Raw genomic sequence first — 12,313 nt, 5'->3', positions numbered from 1 at the left:
AATGTATGTGTTTGTCTTTGTTTTTGGCTTCAGTTTGTGTCAAGGTGATTATATTTGTTTGTTGTCTTGCATTCCAATTGTTTGACGAAATGACTGTGGTTGTCCGTCTCTGTTTTTGGCTTTGGTTTGTGTTTTTTGTGATTCGGCAACACAATCCGGCTGTTGTCTTTTCAGTTTTATTTTTGTTAGTTTTTTGTGTCTATTGTCATGTTGAAAGAACTTGCCAGCAAACGAAAAAATAAGCATGGGAGACAAAAAAACGCACCATCTCAGATCGCAGCTGCATGCCCGTCCACCATCGCCTGCAATACAAAAACACGATGTCAGATAACCTAAGAAAGAATCATGGCAACAAAATTGTGAAATCTAGACATCACACAAACTTGAAGAAAAGAAGCTTCAAAGAAGGCGACGACAACAAAAGCCAGAAGAGATCGAATATTATGATGAAGTATGACAACAAAGCAGATAAGCAAAGGCTAACCCAGAAATGGACACGTACCGGCACCCATGGACACTTGGCAACAAACCAGATGAAGAATATGAAGTCAGCAACGTGCATGCAATAGAAGCGTAAGGTACAACGCCTGATGCACAAAGTTGTTGATCAGTTCTTCATGTAAGCAATAGAAAACATAATAAATATTAAACCTATGAACCTGTTACAGCATGAAGAGTAGTAATCGCAGCAGGGTATGATGTAGTCGACATGCTTGTCATCTTGATCGAGTTCCCCTTTAGGATGTATAGTTAAGGATGGTTAGGGTTCTTGAGAGGAACCCGGTTTAGGAGAGAGGAGGCACACAAAATTATAATGTGTGTGTAATTAGGTTATGATGTTAATATGTATCTCTCTTTATATACACCCAAGGGGAAACCCTTTATTAGTTAATTAGGTAATATGGCCCATCAACAATTACCAAACTAATATATAATAAGGTATCTTTAATATTTTGATCTGTTATAATATAAATGATTGTAATGGCCATATATAAATATATATTATTATATATTATTCTTACATTCTCCCACTTGGCCGAGTAATCATTTATTATGAGTATTAGATAAGCCTGATCAGGAGTTAACACTCATTTTAGCTTTAAACTTAAACTGGATCAGAGAAATACAGTAATTGAATTGAACATCAGCTCAAGACCCCCATTAATCATACAGCAGTCCTTATTTAAAACCTAAGTAGTTATGATCAAAATTTTCAAGTAAGCCCTTCAAATGTTTGATTTGTATATTAATTCGTCTGTATGTCATTATGCATGCAGAACATATTAAGAGACGTACAAAATCAAAACTGATGAGGAAATTTAATAGTTAATCATTCATAGTATGATATGCAGTTGCGCATAGTCATTAATAACCCGTCATTATTATAAGCGCTTTCATAACATTTACGGGTGAGACTTTTATTTATTGGATCCTTAAGCATATTATGAATGTTCGATACGAAAATTTAGATTCCTCAATTCGTTCATAAACGAATAATTAATTTCATATCAAAATTTAATGCAGCACTCTCAAACTGTTACTATTTGAGAAACCATGGTAGCTGACTTTATCACAATAAGTCTTCAATATATAATTTATATGGAGTTTAATAAAAACTTATGAGTCCACTAATAAATGTTCAACAACATTTATTGACAACAACATTGTAATTAATCAACATATTATGTCGTTATTACTTAGGTTGTTGTTATCAGTTCATTATGACTCATGAGATAGATTTGTCTACTGACATAAAAATATATCCCGAAAATTACATTTTCTTATCTTTGAATATGACAAAGTTTAGAGTAATCTAGCGGTTTGAATTCTCACTTCTTCTTTTTAAATTAAGTCTTTCGTTTCTTTTAAAGATATCTTAGTACTCTTTTAGATGCTTCACATTAATCTAGACATATCTAGTGTGTTGCAATTTTGAGTAATATCTAAACGAGTATAGACTTGAACTTATATAAGGCTTCTACTTAATGAAGCATAAGGAAATAATCTATGTGTTCCTATTATCCTCTAAAGTAGAGAAATAATGTTTGTTACATGTGTAAGGAATATCTCTGAGATCTATAATATCAAAGTATGTGTGAAAATGCTTTGACTCATGTAACATATACTTGTCAGAAGAATGTCATCTATATAAGGACAAGCTTGTTTTTAGTTGCTCCCACTCATCTTGAGGTATGTACATTAATCCACTTGTTTTTGATGAAAATACTTGTATAAATATTTCATCATATTTTGATGTTTGCATTAACCCATATATGAATTTTATTGACTTATAAACTAAATGTTCTCTGATCTTCAGTTTATAACTTTAAGGTTGTTTTATGAACATATAAATATGTAAGCCGATTGTTAGGTAAAGTTGTTTTAATGTTCATCTAATGTAGCTCTTAACTATTGTAAGCTACCAGAACAATAATGATCCTTAAAGAAATCTTTTGTAATATATTTAAGAAGATTCTTTGATAATTGGTTTATCCTTGAATATAACCTTTAACAATAAATCGTGCTTCTTATTGTCTTAACGTTTCGTATTGGGATTTAGTTTAGTTATGAACACTCAAAGGTGATTCAACCAAATATCAAAGCGTTATCCTGACTTATGGAGTCAATTATGATTGATGCTAATGGTTTAATTATAACGGGTAAGATCATTAAACTTTTCAACATCCATTTCAACTTTAGTTAGGGAGGTTACATAATCATCAGTGTTAGTAGGTTTTAAAACCTAGATGGTCTCCTGAGTTGATTATTGGGTAATTTTAAAAGTCTCGGTTTTATGGATTAGCTCTTGGTTAGGTTGCTATAAGTTTTAGGATTCTAAGTATAAAAGAGTTGGTGCAGTATGGTGTACAAGAGGTGTAATTGGAGTTTAAATATGGAGTAAAATTTAATGACTCTCTTCCCCCTCCTCTTGTACTTCTTACAAGTCATTATAAAGACTTTTACTGCTCCCACTGACCTTTGAAACCTTTAGGAAATTTACATGCTTATGGCCAATATTTAAAGACCAATAGATTCTAATAGAGAAACAAGTTAATAATATAAGTTGTTGTAGTTTCTCTTGGTGAGGATTAGTTTATTAAGAAATCTGAATATGCCCATATTTAAGCAACAATGAAACTTTTGTAAGAGTAGTAGTAGTAAATTCTAAATAGATAAGTTTTGATAAAATAGTGTTATGATGTAGCCGTGTCATATACAAGAGGTGCAATTGAGATAATATCAAGTTTTCGCTCCCCCACCTCTTGCAAATCTTGTAAGTTATGATTGATACACTTAAGGCTCCCACTAATATTCGATATCTCTAAGAAAACTACATGAAAAGTTTCAATGATGTACGTGATGTGGGAATTTGTCATACATACGTTAGACTAAATTTGATTTCCTTTATGTGTCATAAGAAACTTAGGGACATATTTAGAAGAAATCATATTAAGTATATATGAATGGATCTCTTTAAGACCATGGACCATAGAAGTCAGATTAGATACAAGTAAATAACTTTTTAAATGATAAAAGAATTATGTCCGAATATTCCGTTTGAATAAGTTCCACGAATGTACGTGAAATATAACTTCTGGTGGACCCATACATATTTCTTAAGCCAAGTAATGTTTAGGGTTAGTTAATATCTGATTATAATTATTAATTTGTTACACTTAGCCCCTTTAACTTCTAGTAAATCTATTTCTAGTATAAACAATAGACTTTTGCTTCTTGAATTAATGTTTTACATATAAATATCAAGTAACACATAGACTTAGCACATAATTATCAAATAATAATTGTTTTGATATTTGTCGTTTGTTCACGAACGGTTTGAGTCGACTCGTGTGTGTTTCGGTGCAATTCCGAAAGACTACTTGTGTAGTGATTGTCATGCGTAATTTAAAACCCTAATTTAAATGTAATGAGATATGCGTTACAGTTCGTGTGATTTTAAGTTTGAATTAACGGAGTTCGGATTAACGGAGTTAACCTGAAATTGACGAGTGTCACACCTCTTCTTCTTCTTCTTCACCCGCAAGGGTGGAAGCCAAATAGTGTGGAACAGTGAACGTCCCACCGACTGAGGAGGAAGCAGATAAACTGGTAGATATGAAATTCGTATCCACAATAGTTCCAAGAGCTATGGCTGCATAAGACACAAGATCTGTCGCCACCAAAATTGGAGTTGTGGCGATTGGACTTGTGTCCACGACAGACACAGCAGTCACAGGCTGCGGGATTGAAGGCAAGGAGAAGCCAACAGAAGCCTGTGTGGAGGCGGCGGAGGAAAATGCAATGCCAACGCCGGAACCAAGCGGGCCTAGTAATGTCGCCGACGAAGGTACAGGAGGCCCAAACGGAACGTTGGAGATGAGGACGACATTGTCATCATCATCCACGACATTTCTCGCGGCGATATCTATCAGAGACGCAATCGTTTCCCTGCCACTTCCTTGTGCGCCTTTACCACTTCACTTAGGAAGGCACACAACATTAGGCCGTTTACCTGAAAAATGTAAGTCAAACATTAGGAAACGAGCAAACAAAGCAAGTGTTTATCAACAAGAAATGTTTAGAGGCTTACCCTCCTGTGGGTTAACGAAACTAGGAGGTGGTGGCGGTCGCGGAGGCAATGACTGCCCCATAGGAAGAGGAAACACAAAGTTGCGGGCAGTCCTCGAAAGGATTGACTCCTCACGGGGACCTAACTCCCTCCGGCGCAACAATTTGGCGCCCTCAAGCGCGGGTTGCAGAAGAAGCATGGGATCCTCCACCTCTGAAAAAGACAAAACATCATATTACTAAAAAAAAATTAAAATTATACTAACCTTGACCGCCGTTATGGATAACCGGCACCTTCGTCGTATCTTCCCAAATACGACTCATGCCGAATAGCACCAGCGCGCACTCCGAGTAATGACGGAGTAGGGAAAGGCTGACTTGTAAAGTAGTGAACCATTCCGTCCCAGAATAGAGGACCAGTTTAGGCTCAGCAAGCTCTTTCACATCCGTAAAATGCATAGCATGTAGAACCACGCGCGCGGAAACTTTGAAGAAAAGACTCTTCCAGTCGTGCAAACTCTGTGGTGTCTCCAAAGCAATGGCCTTGGCACAAGGGCAGGTAAACAAATTATACCAACCCTGAGAGAAACGCCACCGATAAAAGGTCGACAACTTGTTAGCCGTAGGCGTAATGCCAAGGCAATGACAAGTATACTCGAAATGGCGAAGGTGAGCCATTCCGAGTGGATGAATTTGGCTGAGGTGCAGCCTAAACGCATCCAACACTCCCAGAAGAAATTGGGTGATGGGCAAACGAAAGTTGCCCAAAAGAAAATACTCCTTATACACGGCAATCTTGCCGAGAGGAGCCTGTCGAGCCGTCTGACCCAAACGGGGAAACTCGGGCTCAAATTCAGGGCCAAGGACATAAACCTTGACCATATTATTGAAACCATCGGGAGCCATATGAAAACCGACGAACTCCATCGTATTATTCTTCTTTGTCTTGGAAGATTGAGAGGATTCAGCCCAAAAGGATATAAGGGATTCGAGAAAGAAGATGTGAAAAATATGCAAAACTTAGGTGAGAAATGAAATCCCAAAGGGATATCCCCTCCTTTTATACTAATCACAATTAATGAGGGGAAGGGGAGCAGAAGGGATGAAAGCCACAAGGTCCAATTTCCAGGTGACACGCTAACAAAATGGCAGTAAAAATGTGTTACAGCTGGGCGCGTCACCGGGATTCTCGCCCACGCGTCTGACACAGGCGAAAAAGCTGCACTGAAGGGCAACCGTCGTCAAACTATCACGTCAAACCATCGTTTCACTGACATGCATTTAATTCATCTCTTCCCGCCAAATAACACGTCATCAGTATATATGGAAAGATGACAAGTGTTGGTAAAATATGCTCCGCCATGGGATGATTTCAGTAATCACCCGCCAAAATAGGCTCCGCCATGGGATGATTTTTCAGTAATCACCCGTCAAAATAGGCTCCGCCATGGAATGATTATCAAAAATCACCCTCCAAAATAGGCTCCGCCGTGGGATGATTTTCAGTAATCACCCGCCAAAATAGGCTCCGCCATAGGATGATTATCAAAAATTACCCGCCAAAATAGGCTCCGCCATATGATGATTATCAAAAATCACCCGCCAAAATAGGCTCCGCCATATGATGATTATCAAAAATCACCCGCCAAAATAGGCCCCGCCATAGGATGATTATCAAAAATCACCCGCCAAATAGGCTCCGCCATGGGATGATTATCAATAATCACCCGCCAAAATAGGCTCCGCCATAGGATGATTATAAAAAATCACCCGCCAAATAGGCTCCGCCATGGGATGATTATCAATAATCACCTGCCAAAATAGGCTCCGCCATGGGATGATTTTCAGTAATCATCCGCCAAAATAGGCTTCTTCATGGGATGATTTTCAGTAATCACCCGCCAAAATAGGCTACGCCATGGGATGATTTTCAGTAATCACCCGCCAAAATAGGCTACGCCATTGAATGATTGTTCAATAATCACCTGCCAAAATACGCTCCGTCAACGGATGATTTTCAGTAACCATCCACCAATAAAATGGTTTTTACTAACTAAACACCCAGATAGACGATGCCAGATGATAAATGGCAAGCGAAAAATAAACAGCTAAAATATAGATTAGCAATCAAAAGCCCATGATAAGTCCATAGTCCCCCTTTCTTCAAGAAGGGCAACTACGGACTAGGGGGCTTGTAGAGGTAGGGTATTAAACCCACTACTCAGTTAAATACAACACCCAAATAGGGGGTAACTCGTGCGCTTGGCGGAACACTTGGCGCCCTAACATTAGCGGGCATACTATGCGCCAAACATACTGCATGGCACCAATGACGTATCCTAATATAATAAACATTCCCTGACACCTAGGGAATGGTAGCGCAAAGATTTCCACCAGCATGGGACAAAAAGGTACAATTTACATGGAGAATACCACCCAACCAATGGGGATTAGTCAACGTATAAAGGGCGGTACGAAACAGTACAACACGTCCATGTCAAAAAGCCATGATGCTTACCAACCTCCACGACCGCACGGGTGGAGAATATAATTGGTGGAAAGCCTGACAATGTGGTTGGCCATACTCTCTCTCCTCCGGCTATAAATACCCGTGGATCTCCAAACGGTAGAGGATATACACTCCACAATTACTACTCTCAATATATTTTATTTTACAATCAAATACTGATTCTCACACCGGAGGGTGGTTACGAGAGAATCCCCCCATTCCTCGTAACGAGCTCATAGTGTTCTGTTTCGCAGGATACACTTGTCTGCGCCAAGACGGTTTTATAACCCATTGTGGGGAATACTTAACCATAACCCTCGGACTAACGTGTTAGACCTTGAGAGGTGGATTTGTGTTTCTTCACCTCCTATGTTAAGTGCACGTGCATTTCGATCTTTCTTTGTACCGATCTAACATCATCATATCCAATCCAAGAGGTACCACTAAAAGAATAATAAGATATGGTTTGCTCGTCAAACACCACCGTGGCATTAGTTTAGGCATTGAACTCCTGCACTTCTACATAACGCATTGCTCCTCCATCTCCTAGGCCTATACCAACCGCTGGAGCTCCGATACCGTTTACAACTGGATTCTGTAGTTTCCATGTCCGGCCATATAATGGCAACCCCATGACCACCAACTTTTTTGGGTGAAGCCCAACATTGATCCATGATTGTAGCGCGCTACTTGTGCTGATATCGCCATGTGGATCATATAATGCAGCTAGGGTCCCAGTTGCATTGGGAGGCCATGACCCATGATAATCGTAACACATTACATTTATCTAATCCAAGTTCTTATTTATGGATTCCACCGGGAAAGTTGTGTCAGCAAAAAGAAGAAGTTGTGGCTTACTAGTTAACCTGGCTTCTTAGTTGATCGCCTAATGCCACTCGTCAAGCAAGCGGCCAAAGTTGTTCATGGAGGGTTGGGTTGCAGGATATTCCCAGTCAAAGTTAAGGCCGTCAAAGTTAAACTCCCGCGCCACTCGTATAGTGGAACGAATGAAACGCTCTCTGGAGTCGGATGCTGAGGCCATGCGGGAAAAGATTTTTGACAGGGCATCTCCTCCTCCAATGGAAAGCATTGCCCTGACCCGTGGATTCTTTTAGTGAAGGGTGGTGGTGAAGCTTCTAAGCACGGGAGGGTTATTGACTACTAACTCGAACGTATTGTTAGGGCCGACAAAAGCATAATAAACATAAGTGAAAAGAGAAGTTTCGATTTGCCTGAAATCGGCGGACCATGAAGGCCAATAGCCACCTTTGTTTGGGCCGGCCATAGTACCTACAAATGGTGAGACTCGATAATCAAATGGTGAGGAATCACATGGTGCTTTCTAAGACTGCAATTCATTGACTATGAGAATACGTCATTATTCATCTAGTAAGATATTCATAAAAGTAAACTAGAATTTACAATACTCAAATGTTTTAAAAACCGATATTTTATTAATAACGGATTTAATTCAAAAATAGTAAAATCGGTTGAACCGGAATGTATCGAGAGATTTATTCTGATTGGATAGTTTACCTTGTAATTCTCTTTAAATACAACTTCAACTCAAAAAGTAACCAAAATGTACATTAATAAACATAACATTTGAACCAAATATCACACATAAATAATGGTTAAGTTAGATATAAAGTAACCGCTCTTCCGATTACTAGTTAATTGCAAAATATGTAAATAAATCAATATTGGATTTGCATGATACAAAACTGGCTGATTAACGAATTGTCGTCTACCATGGCTACTTGTTTCAATCTTATCCGCTATGTTAAAAGTAAATTTAAAAAATATGGACTGCAAAAAGTATCAACAATCTTTTGAATTTAAAACCGGGTTGCTGGTATAAACCGATATTTGATATAAAAAAAACCGGCGATACAATGTTCTAGCAAACCGGCCAAAAATATTTTGAATCTAGTTTTTTTTAATTTCTAAATAGTTTGGAATTGCAAAGTATTTTTAACAAAATTGAAAAAATAAGTAAAAGATAAGAAAATTAATTATTAAATTATGAAAAATTAAAAAAAAACGAAAATACAAATATGAAGATTTGCAAAAAATCTGATTTTTTTATTATATATATATATTTGCAATTTTTATAACATGACTACTATTTTATAGAGTAATCCTTAAATAAAACGCATATACATTCTACACATGGATCATAGCATTCTACAAATACAGAGACCACATTTTTATAACTGCTAATGTGTATAGGGTCAGTCAAAAAAGTCTGTCAATAGTATTTGATACCTAAAAAGTGGCTTAAAACTGAGTTTTGCGAAAAAATCATTAACAGTTAAACTTGATGAAGTTTATTTTGAAAATAAAAAGGAGATGGCGTAATAAACTTGATTATTTCTTTATTTTTTTAAGTAAAAAATAAATTTTATATTTAATTTAGTTACACACAATTTTTTTTATTAAATCTTCAAAAATGTTAAAAACTATATTAAGTCGAATGCTCAAGTGGCATATTTTATTGTTTAAAGACTGACAAAACATCATAATAAACGTCAACTATATGACATTAAGTTAATTATAGCTATATGTTGCCTTTTTTTTTTAAAAAAAAGGGTATTGTGGTTACCAATTCTTATTCGTCACCCGAATCGTTAGCTGTTCACAATGGAGGGACATTAAAGCCCCCCCCCACTCACCCACCACGTGGTCATTACTTAAGAAATGAGACTTCGAAGCCCTTGTCTATAACGTCTTGTTATGTTTTATTGCCCTTACCGTCCCAATACACACACACGCACACACATATATGCATATGAGAGAGAGTGAGAGAGAGAGTGAAGGCCCCACAAAGTTGCCCCCTTGACCGCCCCCTTTTCCGCGCCCCTCGGCGGTGTGCATGGCTGAAGGCCTCCCATGACCGCTCTCTACTGTGCCCATAGCGAAGGGTCTTATAGCATTCAAAACATTTATTTATTATTTATTTTTCCAAAGTTAAGATGAAATATGAGGTGACTGTAAAAACAAGTCGTTAAAAATAATAAATTTTCATAACTATTAATTTAAGTCATTTAGTTAAGACAGAGTTTTGCGAAAAATTTCATGAACAATCCAACTTGATGGAGTTTATTTTGGAAATAAAAGAGTTATAGCGTAAAACTTGATTATTATTGTATGTTTTTAAAATAAAATACATTTTTAATTTAGTTAACACACAGATATTTTATAGATAATCATTGAAAATGTCAAAACTATAATGAAGTCGAATGTTCACGTGACATCTTTTATTGTTCAAAAACTGGCAAAATCTAACCTATTTAACAAAGAAATCCTTTTTGAAATACGTGTACTTTACTCAATTTTTATTTTCCACTCATACCTTATTTAAGGTTTAACTACGGGTCATCAATATTCCAAACATCTTTCTATTCTATTCCTCAGGCACGCCCTTTTTCATAATTAGGGTTTCATTGGTTCGTGATTCAGTATCCGATTCGTGAACGATTCAATGATTTGACATGCATCGATTCGTAAGGGTTATCACTAAAGTAATCGCTCTTCCGATTTACTCTGTTTCTTTATCGGTCATCAATCACGGTGCTCTAGGTACGTTAATTTTGATTTATGGCCCATGTTTAATTATCAATCTCCAATCGCTTTGTTGTTGCAAATATTGTTATTTAATGTTATTGATAGGAGAAAACTCATACCGAACATGAATTGGATTTTGCTTAATTGATGTCTAGGCTTAGGTATAGAGAAGCTATTAGAGTTTCTTTTGAGCAATTTAATGTATTGTTGTGATGTATTAGTTCAATAATGTACGCTCTACTCTTTTGAGCTTGTTATATATTTGACAACTTGATCAACAGGATTTTTGCAGGTCAATCTTTTTATTTAAAATTATTTCAAACAGAATGGATGAAAAAGATTATGCAATCATTTTTGATGACTTTGTATTTGGATGTTCATATTTCAAGCCATATGAATTATGAAGTAATTTGTTCTTTCTTATTTAAACAACGTTCTTACGGTACTTCATTCAGGAATTAAGTTGTAGTAAATACTGTGATTTAGGCTTTGTTTTAACTGGCTTGATTTATTTGGTTCAAGGTTTATTTTATTTAAAGTTTGGTTTTGTGAATAAAACATTTGAATCTGACTTTTGAATAAACGACATGAAAAAAAATCACATTAGCACACATATTCAGGAACCTAATGATGAATTTGTGGTAGAAATTAGTTTGAAAATTACTTTTTTTTCTATAAAAAAGGAATTTAGTGTTTGATTCTTTTGATATGGCAGTGAAGTAGAGGGTAACATATGTTCAGATAAACCATAGCATGCCTAAATTTTCTCTCCTTATGTGGAGCTATCATTGATTACAGTTTAATACGAAGTTGCAGGTTGTGACCCATTTATTGACGGGCACATGTCAGGATATTGGGCTACTCAACAAAATATGGAGAAAGGGTATGCAAATGCCTTACTGACTCACACACTGTTGTTCTGTATCTTGAGTGATGAATATATGAATTTCACACCAAGTATGTGAGGAAATCATTTTTGTATATTTCTGTAAATGATACGTCATTTCTACATTTAAAACAACCTTTTATGATAAACAATCTACATATTATCAAGTAGACCTAACAATTTTATAAAGTTGGTTATCTTTTTTCTTTTTCGTTTTAGGTTTATTATATAATAACCATTTACTTAATAAGTTTTATTTTTTTATGTAATGACGTGGAATCCATGGGATAAGACGACAAACACAATATATGCTACGCATAGATGAAAGAAGTGGCAACAATACTATTCGCAACGTTAATTACAATTTTGGGTAAGTTCTCATTAACTATGTTACGTTTTATATTGTATAGTAGGTTACCATATTAAGATTGTTCTGTGTCTTAGCTTGAAATGGTTTCTAGGTGTATTTTAGTGACTTTCTAAACTCAACGGAGAGATGGTCTTAAAACAATCACATTGTCTTTTTTACGTTCTAATTGTAATTGTTGAGTGAGCAACAAGATATCAAATATGTTTTGTAAAAACTAATAATCTGTATTACTTTCTTATTAACGCTCATGGTGTTTATGAACTGGTGTGTAACATCAAGAAAATTTCAAGTTAAAAATGCCAAGTTTCTAAAGTTAAAGAACCAAAAATGACAAATTCTAAACCTTAGGGATCAAAATGAAAATTCTGGGCCCTTGACCCATCGCGATACGCGATGGATCAGAAGAGAACCC

General features: G+C 36.3%; 1 pseudogene; it reads right to left on the bottom strand.

The window, feature by feature from the left end:
• Nucleotides 1-7,359: 7,359 nt before the first annotated feature.
• Nucleotides 7,360-8,120, bottom strand: LOC143598387 (nod factor hydrolase protein 1 pseudogene; annotated as a pseudogene).
• Between the last annotated feature and the right edge of the window lie 4,193 nt (nt 8,121-12,313).

The sequence above is a fragment of the Bidens hawaiensis genome, unplaced genomic scaffold (genome assembly GCF_021521415.1).
Source record: "Bidens hawaiensis isolate Kalapana, Puna unplaced genomic scaffold, B.hawaiensis_p1.1 tig00050016_1, whole genome shotgun sequence".
NCBI classification, from domain to species: domain Eukaryota; kingdom Viridiplantae; phylum Streptophyta; class Magnoliopsida; order Asterales; family Asteraceae; genus Bidens; species Bidens hawaiensis.
This window is presented reverse-complemented; position numbering and strand designations above follow the sequence as displayed.